The 15,688-nt window shown below is 42.8% G+C and overlaps 1 pseudogene; it reads left to right on the top strand.

Moving 5' to 3' along the window:
- Positions 1–818: 818 nt before the first annotated feature.
- On the top strand, positions 819–1,553 carry LOC128104048 (40S ribosomal protein S6-like; annotated as a pseudogene).
- The last annotated feature ends 14,135 nt before the right edge of the window (positions 1,554–15,688 follow it).

The raw sequence follows: 15,688 nt of genomic DNA, 5'->3' as shown, positions 1-15,688 counted from the left end.
AATGTAGAGAAGCAGATAGGGCCAACATGCTGAGAATAAGAGGTGGAATTTTCAGCTTAAATTGGGCAATCCTTTGTCCTTTTTTATGCAACCTGGGACCACAGATTATAGCACCTTCTAGCACTATGAAAGCTAGCCAGCAGGGAGGAAGCTTCTTTGTTCATTTGAGGTTGATTTCTCTATGTTCTGCAGTCAACATGTGTAGTGTCTCCCTTAACAGCATCCTGTCATGTAGTTACAGTGGATAACTACAGGCAATGACAATAATCTGTGTTGTTTTGGAGACCTCTAGGGCCTCCCTGACCAATAACTCATGGTGGGGTGTCCCTTGCCCTGTATTGAAATTTTAATTAATAATCCATGTTTTCTGGGAGAAGCATTGCTTACCCATGTAAGATAACTCCATTCAAACTCCCCTTTCAAAAAGTTATATTTTGAAATGAATCTACTAACTAGTGGGTTTTCCATGAGACTTTAACATACTTCCATAGTTTTTGTTAACCCACCCACTACCCCCTCCCCCTCCCATCACACCTCTTTCCACTTAATCCTTTAAACACCGGCATTTTCTGTCCTCCTCTTTCCATCATCTGTGTTCTACTAGTCCTCTAGCTCAGTGGTTCTCAACTTCCTAATGCTGTGACTTTTTTGGTTGGTAGAGTCTAGTGGTTTGCTAATACGTTCTAATTTACTTTGCCTGTTCATTGAAAGGGCATTCGGTCAGACATAGGTGGGCAATGAATGGTTATTAACAAAAATTAAGATAGTCCAAAGTAGCTCTTTTTCGTGGCGCCTCCTAGGTGCTCGGCGGTGTCAAGATGAAGCTGAATATATCCTTCCCTGCCACCGGCTGTCAGAAACTCATCGAAGTGGACGATGAGCACAAGCTTCATACGTTCTACGAGAAGCGCATGGCCACAGAAGTGGCTGCTGATGCTCTGGGTGAAGAGTGGAAGGGCTATGTGATCCGAATCAGTGGCGGGAATGACAAAGAAGGTTTTCCCACGAAGCAAGGCATGTTGACCCAGGGCAGAGTGTGCCTGCTGTTGAGTAAGGGGCATTCTTGTTATAGATCAAGGAGAACTGGAGAGAGGAAGTGCAAGTCTGTTCGAGGATGCATCGTGGATGCCAATCTCAGTGTTCTCAACTTGGTTATTGTAAAAAAAGGAGAGAAGGATATTCCTGGACTGACAGATACTACTGTGCCTTGTCGGTTGGGACCTAAAAGAGCTAGCAGAATCCGAAAGCTTTTTAATCTCTCTAAAGATGATGTCTGCCAATAAGTGGTCAGAAAGCCGTTAAACAAAGAAGGTAAGAAGCCCAGGACCAAAGCACCCAAGAGTCAGCGTCTTGTTACTCCACGTGTCCTGCAACACAAACGCCGTTGTATTGCTCTAAAGAAACAACGAACAAAGAAAAACAAGGATGAGGCTGCAGAATATGCTAAACTTTTGGCCAAGAGAATGAAGGAAGCCAAAGAAAAGATCGCCAAGAGACATAGGCTGTCCTCTCTGAGAGCTTTTACTTCTAAGTCTGAGTCCAGTCAAAAATAACTCTTTAAGGGTAACAAATAAATGATCATACCTTAAAAAAAAAAGATAGTCCAAAGTAATTTGGCTCTGGCTCAAGCACCCAAGTTTACACAATCAAGGAGTTTTAAGCAGTCAGCTTTTTTGTCTGGGACATAGTTGCGGCTTTTCCCTCCTGGCAACTACAGTTTCTACTTGCATCATCAGGGAGGGCATGATTCAGTCTCCCTGTGGGGATTTCTTCTCAAATGAAGGCAGGAAGGAAGATCATTCCTGATCCACTCTGGGGTGACCTCGGGGCTGATGTTTAAAGTATTTGTTCTCCACCTCATTGGTTTATGCCCTCCTCCCACTTTTCTCCTGTCAGAATATGTCCAGGGGACAAAGATGTCAATTATCTTAAAGCCCTGCGTGGTGATAGATCTGTGTTCTCTGTATTTGAAATCCAATCAGAGTCAAATCAAATCACAGAGGATCAGGAAGATGCATTTCAGTCATTGGCTTCAGTTCCTGAAGGAAGGGGGATGGTTCATGGAGCCTGGATAGGAGGTAAGGGTTAGGAAAGATGATTCGCTAAAATTGGACAATGATGAAGTTCTGGAATCACAAACAATGCTAACATGTTGGTTTCTGGATATACCTATGCCTTTTCTTGTGTCCCCAAAATAGGAGACTCAAGACAAGGCAGTGTGCCTTATTGTGTGATGTTAGGAGCATAACTCACAGTTTCCCCCTTGTTAGACTATGATGGTGTCACCAGCCACATTATCAGAGATATTTTTGCTACGTGCCTGGAAAGCTGCCAGTCTTTGGGAGATCCAGACATTGACCCAATGCTATGGAAAGGAGAACTCCTTTAGCACAGGCAGGAGGTGTTTCAGAGTCAAACACTAGGGAACAGAATAAACCATGTGGTGATGAGGGTGGAGTTTGTAACAGAAGATAAGGGATGACAACGGTCAACCTAAGACTGACCAGGTCAGCTTCAACACCTTATTTATTTATTGATTTATTTATTTATATGCTGAGGATGGGACTAGAGTCTCAGGCATGCTAGGTAAATATTCTCCTACCAACACCTAGCCATAGGCAATTTTGAAAGCTTTCTCAGAGATGACCCACATCCCAAACAGTGGGAACAATGACTTCCTGAAGTGGTGTTTGAGTCATAATCAAAGGAATGTAGTATATGACAGTCCTGTTCTATGGAGGCTTACACTAAAAACTTCTGTGGGAAGACATTCCCACCTTTTCTTTGCTAATTGTGGGAGACCTCTTTCCCATCCAGCCACTCCGTTCAACTCTCTTTGAAAATACAAGCTCAGGGCTTGTGTGTAGCTCGATGGTAGAGTGCTTGCATAGCAAGGCCCAGACAGGGTTCAACCTCAGTGCTGAAAAAAAATACATGAAAAGAAGACAGGGAAAGAAAAAGCTTGGTACAGCAGGCAATCCTTCACTTTTTATTAACACTGTATCCCCAGCACAGAGTTAGACATTCAGCAAACCTATCATCAAAGAATGCAGATAGTTTCATTTTTGAGTCTATAACATCTCGGATAAAACCAGTCCCAAAGCTTACCCACCCACCAAGGCAAGTGACACTTGAAATCAGTATTGCAAGTTCCAAAGGTTAGTTGATTAAATTACAAGTGGTTTTCAGCATTCCATTTCTCCATGTTTACTTTTAAAGCAGTGTATCTATTTTTCTCAAAAAATTTTTGCTTAGAATGCTATCACGATACACATCTCTATCCATTATGTATCATCTATATATCATCTATCAATCTGTCTGTCTATCATCTATCTATTATCTATCTATCTATCTATCTATCTATCTATCTATCTATCTATCTATCTATCTACCATCTATCCATGCCATTTTGATCAGTTTGTAATGGACAAGCTCCCCTGCATTTCTTTTTTAAATACAGAAATACAGTACTCATCTTGAAGAGTTAAGAGATAGTTTATTCTGCAGCCAAATCCAAGTGACACACAGGAACACAGATTCCGGTTGCTCCAAATACCATGTTCCAATATAGTAACAGTTTTGTAGTAACAGAACAAAAGAAAGTTATAAATCACAGCAATTTTACAATGCATTTGTGGGAGTATTGGTAGGTGGTTACAGCAAAGTGGAGGAGTCTTTGCTATAAGCTTCAGATGCTATTTATGACACTCGGCCTTTGGGTTGGTAGAGGTTAGTGATCTATTTGTACATTCCAAGAGGATTTGCCTAACACTTGCAAGGTTGCTAAACCAGATTTAATTTTTGAGATTTTTTTAGTTCATAAAAAAGTACCAGGAAAATACAAGGATGTCCCACATACCTCCTACTTTCCCACATGTACAGCCTCCCAAGCCATCAACATCCCCATTAGGGTGGTGAACTAGTTACAAACCCACATTGATACAATCTTATAATCCCTAAATCTGTTAGGACTCATTTTCTATTAAGGTTCTTTTTGTGTTGTACCTTCCATGGTTTTAGATAAACCGGCAATGACATGTATCCACCGTTAAGTGTCACACAAGCTAGCTGCCCGACACCTCTGTGCATTCAGTCTCCCTTCCCTGCTTCCCCATTGGCTCTGGGCAAGCATCACTTTTCCTTTTTTCAGAATGTCATATGGTAGATTTGTACAGAATGGAGCCTTTTCAGATTGACTTCTTTCACTTAGTTTAGTGCATTTAACTTTCCTCCATGACAATTCATGATTTGATAGACAATCTTTTAGTGCTATATCATATATCAGTCTAGTGCTGTATCATACGTCATTGTTGTATGTACCACACTTTATCTGTTCATTTATTGAAAGATAGCTGCTCTTAAAGTTTTGACAATTATTAATGAAGCCAATTTAAATACCTACATGTAGGAATTTTTTAACATATTTCTGTTATTTTTAATTATGTGTATGTGTGTGTGTATGTTTAGTTAAGTACAGTTGAGTTCAGGCACTCATGGAGGCCGAAATTGGGTATTTGATTCCCCTGGGGCTGTTACAGGCAGTTGTGAGCCACCCCACATCTATGCTGGGAAACAAATTGAGGTCCTCTGCAAGAGCAATGTGTGCTCTTAATCCTTGAACTATCTTTCTAGCCCCTTGCATGTAGGTTTGTGTGGACATAAACTTTCATTCATCAGAAGTGTTTGTTGAGCGAATAAAATATGTTTACTTTAATAAGAAGATAATAAAGTCTGTCTAAAGTAGCTGTACCGTTCTGCATTCTCTTTAGCAATAAGAGATGCTGCTGCTCAGCATTCTTGTCATCAATATTTGTTGTTGTCAGTGTTGTAGATTTGCACTGTTGTGATAGGTGTATAGTGGATAGAATCACTATCATTGTTATTTTATTTGATATAGAATCTCATATGGCTCAGGCTGGCTTTGAACTCACAATGTAAGTAAAGATGACCTAAACTCCTGTTTTTCCTGCTTTCAGCTTCTAAGTGCTGGGGAAATAACACACACACACACACACACACACACACACACACACACACACACACACACACGTGAGAGTGTGTGCTATATATATAATTTGCTTGTGTGTGTGCGTGTGTGTGTGTGTGTGTGTGTGTGTGTGTGTGTGGTGTTGGTAGTTTCTTTTCACTTTGTATCTAGGTTGGCCTTGAATTCACAGCAAACCTTCAGCCTCAGTTTTCCAAGAACTGAGATTATAGGTATATGCTTCCTTGACTAGCTCAAACTATTAAAAATTTTAGTAGAGGAATTTGAAGCCTCCAAGTACACACAAAAATGATGATATAAAAATTAATTATGTGAATGAGATTATTACCCTTTATATGTAGTGAATTATCACACTGTACCACATTAAGATACAGTTATTATGTGTCAATGAAAAAGGAAATAGAATGCCTGGGGATGGAGCTCAGTTGATGAGTGCTTGCCCAGCATGCATAAGTCCTGGATTTGATCCCTAGAAACTCAGTCATGGTTGCACTTGCCTATAATCCCAGCATTCAGAAGGCAGGAGGATCGGTCAGAAGTTCAAGGGTATCCTCCTGCACTAACAACAACTTTCTAGGCCAGTCTGGGAGGCATGAGAGCAGAACTGAAACAAATAAAAATTTTAAAACGAAAATGAAAATAAAAGAAAGTACAAAAGGCAAAAGCATGAAAAACACACCTCTAAAATTTTCTTCTTCTTTTTTTATTAGTCACTTATCTTTATATTTTATTAGTCATGAATTCTCAATATCTACAAATCTTATCTGTTCTCCCATCTCTGCCCTCAGAATCCATTTCCTACACTGTTTCCTCTTTCTGTGGCTTCACTGGATTTCATACCTTCTTGCTAGAAGGAACAACAAATTAGAAATTGTAATGTTTAAAACGCCCCGAGATGCAGTCTTTATGTTTGATTAGTATATTTCTTTTTGGAAATTGCCCTACACATCTAGTCCTTCTAGAAAATAAAGACATGCAGGACTGGGGTTAGAGGTAATTATGGCTGAGACTGACTATGAAGCCCCTGCTGAACATCTGTCAGTGAACCGGAAACAGAAAGACAGACAGGACGTCTATGCTGTCGTAGTGATTATCAGCCATCTGTCGGTTCTTTACCTGCAGCTAGGCACTGAGATGAATATTTTAGTCATATGATTTTGATTAAAGTTTCTCGTGACACTGAATTGACAGGTCACTATAAACTCCGTATACCTTGTGATGGAGTTATGATGATTGTTCTCGCTTGGCAGATGAAGAAGCAGTATGTTTACCTGGGCTCATAAAAGTAGGAGGTGGAGGAACCTGTGATTGCACTTAACCTCTATGATTCACTGCCCATCATCTGCCACCCCTACGGACAAGAATGGGTCTTGCTCCCTTTTTCGGCTCCTCCTCAACGCATGGTTCAGTGGGTAGCTCCCATATTTAGAAGAACCCTTCACATTTTCTTAGTCTACAAGGTCAAGGTCACCACCTCTTCATCTCCTACCTATTCTTCTCAGCACAATAGCCCAGTGACTATTATTGTTATTTTTAATTACTCATATACTCAGTGTGTAATTAAATGGGCTGGTGGGCTGGGTGGTAGTATCAGGTGATGGATTCAGCATTTGCTTTTGCTTTAACCTTCCCCCACCCCTCGCCCTTTGTATCAGCTGATTCATAGGCTGTTTCCTCATTACCATGAAATCTGGGGGTAGAACAACCTATTTCTAGTTTCCATTAGCATTTTTACTTTGAAGAGCATTGCATGGTAGGTGTGGTACACTAAAAGCATCTCTTTGAGATTCAGCTGCCAAAGGAATTTCCAAGCATAGTCTAGGAGGGAGAGAAGAGATAGGTGTTACCTGAACCATGCTTAGTCCCCATCCACATTGCTATTTGCCTTTGGAACGCAGCCTGAGTTCTACTCTTTCTCCATGGGAGGCATAGGCAGATGGTGTGTCAAGATGGGGGATAAAACAGAGGGTCAATGGCAAGAGAAAGAGGTCATTTTCTTATTGAGTGTGGGACCAGACAAAGGCAATATGGACCCCAGAGTCTAACTTGGCAGCTCTGAATTAAGAGGTACCTCTCCAACTGTCTGATGAGCTCCTAGGTTTCACCTACTTAGATTCTACTTCTGAAGGTTTGATGGGTTCTGGCATGTTGTATTAGCTTTCAATTGCTATGACAACAATCCTGAGCAAATAAACAAGGGAAAAAGAGGTCGTTTTGGATTTAGGTTGCAGAGATTTCAGTCTAACAAAGGCAATTTAAGGAAGGAAGGAAGGATTTATTTCAGCTCACTCTTGGAGGATATAGTCTGTCATGGCAGAAAATGTACGACATCAAGGACAGCTCTCGCTGTAGTGGGGGGATCCTGAGGAAGTAGATGACATGGAGTCTGCAGTGAGGAAGCAGAGAGCTGAATGCCAGTGCTTGTTTTACTCCCTCTTCCTTTTTTTTTATTCAGTCATCCTACAGGGGTGGCATGACCCGCATTCTCGTGTCTCCTCAGCTGATCTTTCTAGAAACACTGTTGTGGGGTATCCACCAGAGAAGATTGAAGCCAATACTTTATTAGCTGGCTGGCGATTACACTGGGTGCTCAGAACCCCATGCTTTCTTCAGGGTGGGTTTTAAGCACAAAAACCGCATCCTGGGTTGCCACCCCTCAGTTATCAAGAACAGTTAGCCAGATGAAGAACTACAGAGGCCAAAAAAAGCAACATTAGTACATTTAGGGACTTTCCCAGAACTACGGACTTTGGTGGATTTGGTCTTTGTTTTTGTTTTGGCAGGCAGTGCTGCCTGCGTGCTGGGTCCCAAGGCATCAGTGGTACTCACATCTTGACACCGGTTGTGCTGAGGATGGGGCCTATTGAGATCTGGGGACCTGTTACGTTCCGTATTGATTCTGTGGGCATCAGTCAAACTGTGGACTCATCAGGGGTAGGGGGTTTTATAGTCTCCTTAGCCCTAGTAGTTTATTTGAGTTTATTCTCTGCTTTACATATCTGAGTAGGCAGTTGAGTAATCAGTATCCTATATGGAGGGCTAGGAGCATAAAGATTAATGGCTGTAAGTAGAGTAGTTAGTTAACCAGGGGGACCAGGAGAATAAAGATTGGTACCAGTTGTCAGATTTGTGACTTTTTCTTCTTTCCTAAAGCTTATTTCTGACCATGACTAAAGGATCCTCTTTACCTATACAAGGTCATGAGGCTGAACTTTGTGGTCAGGTTCAGATATGGGCAAGGGCACAGCCTTTTGAACTGTCTGACAAATGGTCCTCTGGGTCTGTTGCAAGGCCCCTAAGGACGTTAGGAGGGAATGGTTAGTAATTTTTGCCTTATGAACTTCTTGATATGGGGTGCATCTGGTCCTTAGGAGGAGGGAGGTTGGCCCAATTTTCGCTGGTCTCAAGGACATACTTAGTTCACCTGTCCTGAGCTTTGTGGATTACAGGCAAAATGTAGTTTCCAATCAACATTTAGGACCTTTGCCAGATTTAGGGAAACTTTGGCTGTGAAAGTTGGGCAATTGTCTGACTCTAGGGAGAGGAGCAACCCAAATTTGTTGTGCTATCTGGACCTGAGTAAGTAGCTGGTTTGAGTTGCTTCCAATGGGTGGCCTGGTGGACTCTGGTGACCATTTGTCTTCTGATAATGGCAGGGAGTACGAGTCTCTCATCTGGCCAGAACCACCACCCATTTACCTCCTGTTTGGCATCTTTACTTTTTGCCCATTTGGGCAAAGTTTCTTTGTGTATAGGGTGGGCTGTGGATTAGTTCAGGTTCAGTCAAGGTAAGCAAGATATGCAGAGACTTGACTGGTTCTAGGGATGTCTTCTGGGTGGCTGAATCTGCTGCACTGTTCTTTTAGGCCTCTGGGGAGTTCCCTTTTTATGTCGTTTGCAGTGGATAATGGTTACTTCTCCTGGCAGCTATATAGGCTCTAGTAGGGCCAAGATTTCCTCTTTGTTTTTGATTTCCATTTTGGCTGAAGTGAGGAATCCCCTCTCTATATATAGAGGGCCCCATGGACATGGGCCATTGCAAATGCATACAGACCATCATGTGTACAGTGGTTGCTTTGCTCTTCCCTCAGTGAAGTGCCTGGGTTAATGTCAGAAGCTCAGTCCTTTGTGCTGAAGTCCCTCTGCTGAGGAACTGGGCCCACAATGTCCTGTCCAAGGTGACAAACGAGGTCCCGGCACACCTGACTTCATCTTGAATAAAACAGTTCCCATCAGTGCATAGTCTGGCGGCCTGTTCCAAGGTCCTCACAGACATATGGAGAGGTGTGTCTCCCAGTTGATTCTAAAGACAATGAAGATTAACCATCACAACAAAGTAATGTGTTGATGAGGTGCCTCCCTGGATCTGTCCAATCACTTATGAGTACTGCACCAGCTAGGGATAAAGTCTTCAACTCATGGCATTTCATGCCCAAATCATAACACTCAGGTAGTTTGACGAAGTCTTCTAAGGATTCTAGAGCACACACCTTAGGTAAAGGTGGTGCAGCCTCCAGAGCTCTCCAGTGGACACAAAGCCCGGTACTTTCGGTTAATTACGCCCTCAAGTCTGAGCTGCAGAGGGTATGAGGGCAATTTACATAAAGTGCTTAGCACTGTACTAGTGTCACTGAGTGAGAGCCGCTACTTTAACTAAGTCAAGAATGGAGGGTAATCACAGAACACAAACAGAAGGCAGGGGTTAAGAGCACTGTATCAGTTACACAGCATGGCTGTGATTAGGACACTGGACAGAGGCTTTTTGTTGTTGTTGTTGTTCATAGTTTCAGAAAGATTTCAGCTCCTCATGGTGGGGAAGGCATGGTGGCTGGAGAGTGTGGTGTGACTGCTCCCTTGGGAGATTGTGGGACCAGAGGTGGGCACAACCCCCAAGGGTCAGTCTCAAGTGTCCCACTACTCTCACTAACCAGCTTCCGCCTTCTGAAAGCTGCACCAGCACCTAAAATATTGCCACCAGCTAGTGAACAAGGGTTCAAACATAAGCCCATGGGGAGTATTTCAAACCACAGCACACAGAGTCAGGGTCAAGTTAGTAAGTATAGAGTAGCAAGAATTAGAGTCAGACATCGTAAAGAAATACCGGGTTTCAAAATTTAAGTTTGGAATGACACAGGAAGGTAGAAACCTGCTTATTAGAGATGACCATCCAAATAAAGCCTTGAATACCTGATTCTTCCCTGTTCTCCCTTGTGGGAGGCACAGAGGTCCTTGTGCTCACAGCTAAACACTAGGGGAACCGAAGAATGTTAAACACAGTGTTGTCCTTCAAAGGGAGGGATGTAAAACCTGTTATCCTCCCAGAAGGCTGAGAGTGGATGGGTTAATAGCCTGGTGACCTTTGTGTTATCTGTGTGACCAAGACCACAGTCGATTCTCTCCCAGACCCTTACCATGAGTTTGTCAATCTATGGAATATACCTTTGGAAGGTGTCACATGTAATCACATGTACTTTACAGAGTCTTGATGTAGTCACTTAAGCTTTATTATGCACACAGGATTGGGTTAATTATCACCAGGGAAGTTTTCACCAAACTGTGCTGTGCTTAAATATGCCTAAAATAAATTCTTGGGGTCAGACCCCCAAAGTTTGAACCAACACTGGCTACTGAGTTGTGTTGAACTGAACCCCTTCTTACCTTTTGTGAACCATTCTCTGCTGGCTGTGGTGGCTGCAGAGACCCCACACTCCCTCCACCCTCTCTGCTTCGCTAGTTAATGTCTGTGTTTTCAGACTTACAAGTTCCCCACATGGTGACACCATTTCACCAGGGCTTTTAAGATCCAGACATCACAGAAAATCAATTTACTCCTTATATTCTAGGGCACAGCAGGATTTTAGTCCTGGGTCACCAATGCCTAAATGAATTTCCTCCTTTCCTAGTCTCCCCAGACACCCTTCTCTGCAACTCTACAGAGAAAGTGAGATGAAGAATGAGTTAGATAAATGAAGCGAGGTCAACGAGAAGCTCAGCAACGGGGAAGTGAGGGTCCCTCCATGATTAATGACATGTGTCTCTCTTACCGGATGAGTCAAATTTTTCATTTAGCACCCAATGACCCAGCTACTAAAGAAATTTAATTACTTCACTTGCCAACATGAAATAGATTCATCACTGAGGTTTGGAAAATGAGATAACCTAGCTATGATGCTGTCATCCTGGTCTGGGAGCCAGTTAGTGGCATCAGCTCCTCAGAGGAGAGATGGGGTGGGTACTTGGGGTATAGATGGCTTTGATTATGGACTCGTCTGGCTGAAGCAATGGGCTGAGATCCACATAGATTCTAATATCTTTCCCTGCTTGGGCTCTGAGGCTAATATCTAATCACTCTAGTTTTAGGTCAAATTGTTATCACAAGAATAACAAGTAATTTGTTCATTTGCTTACGAAGGAAAGCAAAACTTGGACATTTTACTCACTTGTCCTTCCATATGACTGTGTCTGTTTTGACATCTACTACCTAGGTATGGATGTATAAGTCTCACATACTTAGTTGTCTCTGAATATTAATATTCTTGGCAAGCTGATCTTAAAGTTTTTTTTATTTTACTTTAATTGGTATTTCCCTGATTACAATGAGGTTCATCTTTTCATATGTTAATGGGACATTTTTATTTCCTCTTCTCTGAATTGCTTGTCATATTCTTTGGCTGCTTTTTTTATTTTTAGTTTTCTTGTAGGAATTCTTTATATTTTATGACAATAAGTTCCCAGCTGGATATTTAGTATTTCTCCAGATCTATCCTGTGACTTATAGCTTTCCTGGTCATCTCTATTCTAAAAGAGTAGTTTTACAACCTAAAGAGGTAAAATATATTGGTATTTTCCCATTAGTTTTGTTTTGTGGTGCTTCTTAGCATCCTAGAGACACCCTCCTGTCTTTTCTTCTGATAGTTAAAAAATCATTGTCCAATACTGACATTTTTAATGGAAACCATTTCCCAGGCTTTAAAATGATTTAGTTTTTCTTTTAATTGTGTGTATCTGTGTATGTGTGTATGTGTGAGGGAGTATGTACATGTGAGTATCTGAGTGCCAGTGCCATAGGGGGCAGAGCCATAGGTTTCCCCTGGGACTGGAGTTAAAGACACCTGTGGGCTGTCTGATACAGGTGCTAGGAACTGAACTGAGTAAAGAAAGTGTGCTGCTTCTAGGTGGAGACATAACTTTAAGTGCAATGGGACAGGTTAGGGATCTGACTAGGGTACCCCATCCCCAAGGTGGGTTAGCCCTAAGATAATATATTTTCCTTTCCAGAATATCCACCCCCTAGTTCAGTCCCTACAAGCCATGCTGCCATGAGGTTCTGCTAGATCTGCCTACTTCCCTCCTGAAACTTGATTCAGAAAGGCAAAACGATTTCTTTCTCTTTCCCTCTTTTTCTTTTGAAGGCAGGCCTGAGCTTAAGCCAGTTTTTACACTTCTAACTAATGCTTTGGATTTCCGTCTCCTGTTTCTAAAGCTGCTCCCTCTAGGCGGCCGACCTCTGTGCAGCCTTATCTCAAGCAGCATAGCATTTGTTCTCCATTTGCCTTCTCCCTTCCAGTAGCTTCGAGAGTTATAGCTTGCCTGGCCTGGGATTTTTCCCTTGAAACTCCAAGAAATTGTCCTTAAGCTTCCATCTGAGTACATCCTGTATCCTTAATCTTGTGTTTGTGTCTGCTCTTAAATTCTTTTATTAATGACACTAAGAACTGCCTGCTGGGACTCCCCAAGATTTCCAGTAACTCTTCTTCACTGGCTTTTAATTCTTTAATTGGCAGAGGAAAATGGACCTGTTCCTGCACCACTAGACAGCATCATTTGGGTCTTCTGCAATAGCAGCATGCACTTTAAACCTCTGAGCCATTTCTGGGCCATCTCTCCAGCCCCTCAGCTTTTTTAAAATTTTTAACGGTGTGAAGTAATGATTTAAATAATAGTAATTTCTGCCTCACATGTTCAGCCAATACCTGTCATTTATTTGTTTTTGAGGCAAGGTCTCACTACAGAGCTAAGACTGTCTTTATTCTCTTTCTCCGGCCTCTCTAGTGCTGGGCTTACAGGTGTATGCAGTCACACCAGGTAACTACTATTGATTAGGTCCTCTACCACCCACCCTTCCTGGGATTGAAGCAATGTCTTCACCACACAGTGAATTCCATGTATACTCTATCCTTTCATGGGCTTCATGATCTGTAACTTTTATGTATGTGATTACTTTTTTATTAATACACTATTTTGGTCTCAATAGCATGGTCTCAAGCATATTTGGAATTTGGACCATTTTGTCTTGTTCTTTTCCAAATTTTCCTTAAGCATTTTTGTGTCCATGAATTTTGGAATTAATGTCATTTTTTTTTTTGAGACAGGGTCTTACCCTGTAGCTCAGGTTTGATGGTTGATACTGACTGTCAGCTTTGCAGGATCCAGACTCACCTAGGAGACAAACCTTTGGTGTGCCTGTGCTTGGTTAATTGAAGTGGGAAGACCCAGGCTAAATGTCAGCAGCATTAGCCCACTGGCTAGAGTCCTTGATTAAATAAAGAGGAGAAAGCTTGCTTAGCCCAGCCTTCATCTCTTTCTGCTTCCAAACTGAGACTGTAATGTGACCAGCTGTCTCATGTTCCTGCTGTCATGACTCCCCCATCCTGATGGATTTAAACTGAAAGCCAAGATCAATCCTTCCTTCCTTAAGTTACATATGTCAGGCATTCTGTCATACTCCTCCTGCCTCAGCCTCCCATGTGCTTCTATTATGGGCAGGTGCTGCCATGCTGGACAGCACCATTCAATTATTTATTTACTTTTTAATGTATGTGGGTGTTTTGCCTGTATGTGCTGCATCCTCAGAATGCAGTGCCCGCAGAGGCCAGAAGGGGGCATTGGATTCCCCCTTGAAACTGGAGTTATAGACAGTTGTTAGCTGCCATGTGGGTGCTGAGAATTGAGCTGGGTCCCCTGGAAGAGTGGTCAGTGCTCTTAACCCCTGAGCCATCTCTCCAGCACATCAATTTTTTTTATTTTTTCATTTTTCTTTATTAGGAAAATTTCTACTCACTCTACATACCACCCACAGATCCCACCTCCTCCCTCCTCCCATCTCCCAACCCTCCCTCCCAAGCCACCCCACATTCCCACATCCCCCAAATCAAGGTCTCCCATGATGAGTCAGCAGAGCCTGGCACACTGAACCTAGGCAGGTCCAAGCCCCTTCCTACTGTACCAAGGCTGCACAAGACGCCACACCACAGGCGCTGGATTCCCAAAAGCCTGCCCATGCACCAGGGACGGATCCCAATCCCCCTGCCTGGGTTGTCCTAAACAACCATCTTCCGTACCCAGAGGGCCTAGTCCAGTCCCATGGGGTCTTCACAGCCACTAGTCTACAGTTCATGGGCCTCCAATAGTGTAGCCGGTCATCTCTGCACTTCTTCCCATCATAATCTCGACGTTCCCCGCCTGCAGAATCCCTCCTCGATTGGATTCCTGGAGCTCAGTCTGGCGCCTGGCTGTGGATCTCTGCATCTGCCTCCATCAGTCACTGTTCAAAGGCTCTATGATGATAATTAGGGTGTTCACTAGACCGGTCACCAGAGTAGACCAGTCCAGGCACCTTCTGGACCACTGCCAGCAGTCCAAGGTGGTGTCATCCTTGTGAGTTCCTGAGAGCCTCCCCAGCAGCCTGTCTCTTCCTTTTCCCATGATGTCCTCATCTATCATGGTATCTCCTTCCCTGCCCTCCCACTCTGTCCCTGTTCCAGCTCCACCCTCCCATTTCCCTATGTTCTCATCCCCCACACCTCGCCCTCTGTCCCCTCCCCACTCCCAGTCTGCTCATGTAGATCTCATCTACTTCTCCTTTGCTGGGCCATTCATGTGTCCCTCCTAGGGTCTTTCCTTGTTAGCCAGCCTCTCTGGAGCTGCAGCACATCAATTTTTGATGATTGCTTCTCCTTGCTCTTTCCCATCCTTTCTCCAGGTTAATCTTCCATTCCTTTCTTTTCCCATACCCCCTTATTTCTAATTTATCTCCCTGGTCACCCCATTTTTTCAGGTTTCCAACATTTTTCTGGGGAGGTGGACAGATTAGAAACTGGAAAACTCTAAGTTTTGCTGAGTTCTATCATGAGCTATTGGCTATGCTGCATTTTCTGTCTGGCAGTTAGGTTTTTTTGGGGGGAGTGTTGACAAATGCTCAGTTCCTTTATAACATATACTTTGTTAACATGACTGCCTTTAGTCTGTCTTATTTTCCTACATCGTAGAGCTTTATTTACCAACTTACACATCCTAGTAAAAATAAAATCTGTAACTCGTCCACCCCTCCTTTACTTCCCCAACCCACCTGCACATTGAGGCCCTGTTGTCAAGATGTTAGGGTTATGTGGCCTGACACTAACATGCTACTTAGGTACACAAGTACTTGGGGGCTATCGAGAATGGATGCCTCAGTCATAGTCTGCTTTGGGCCCCCATCTTCTGTTTCCGTGGTAACACTGAAGAGGGAAACATCAGCCTTTTCACTCTTTGAATTTTCAAATAACATAAAAAGATGTAGTGCTGAGGGGTTGGTTGATTCACATAAAAAAAGATTTATTTTTTCCTGGTCAAATGAACAGAATCTGAATTCTACCTCTAGCCCCAGGTTACATGACTTTGTAAACTGCCCCAAATATTATA

Source organism: Peromyscus californicus, unplaced genomic scaffold (assembly GCF_007827085.1).
Source record: "Peromyscus californicus insignis strain IS unplaced genomic scaffold, ASM782708v3 Scaffold_8__1_contigs__length_139910024, whole genome shotgun sequence".
Classification (NCBI taxonomy): domain Eukaryota; kingdom Metazoa; phylum Chordata; class Mammalia; order Rodentia; family Cricetidae; genus Peromyscus; species Peromyscus californicus.
The sequence above is the reverse complement of the archived record's forward strand: the minus strand, read 5'-3'. Positions and strand labels throughout refer to the sequence as shown.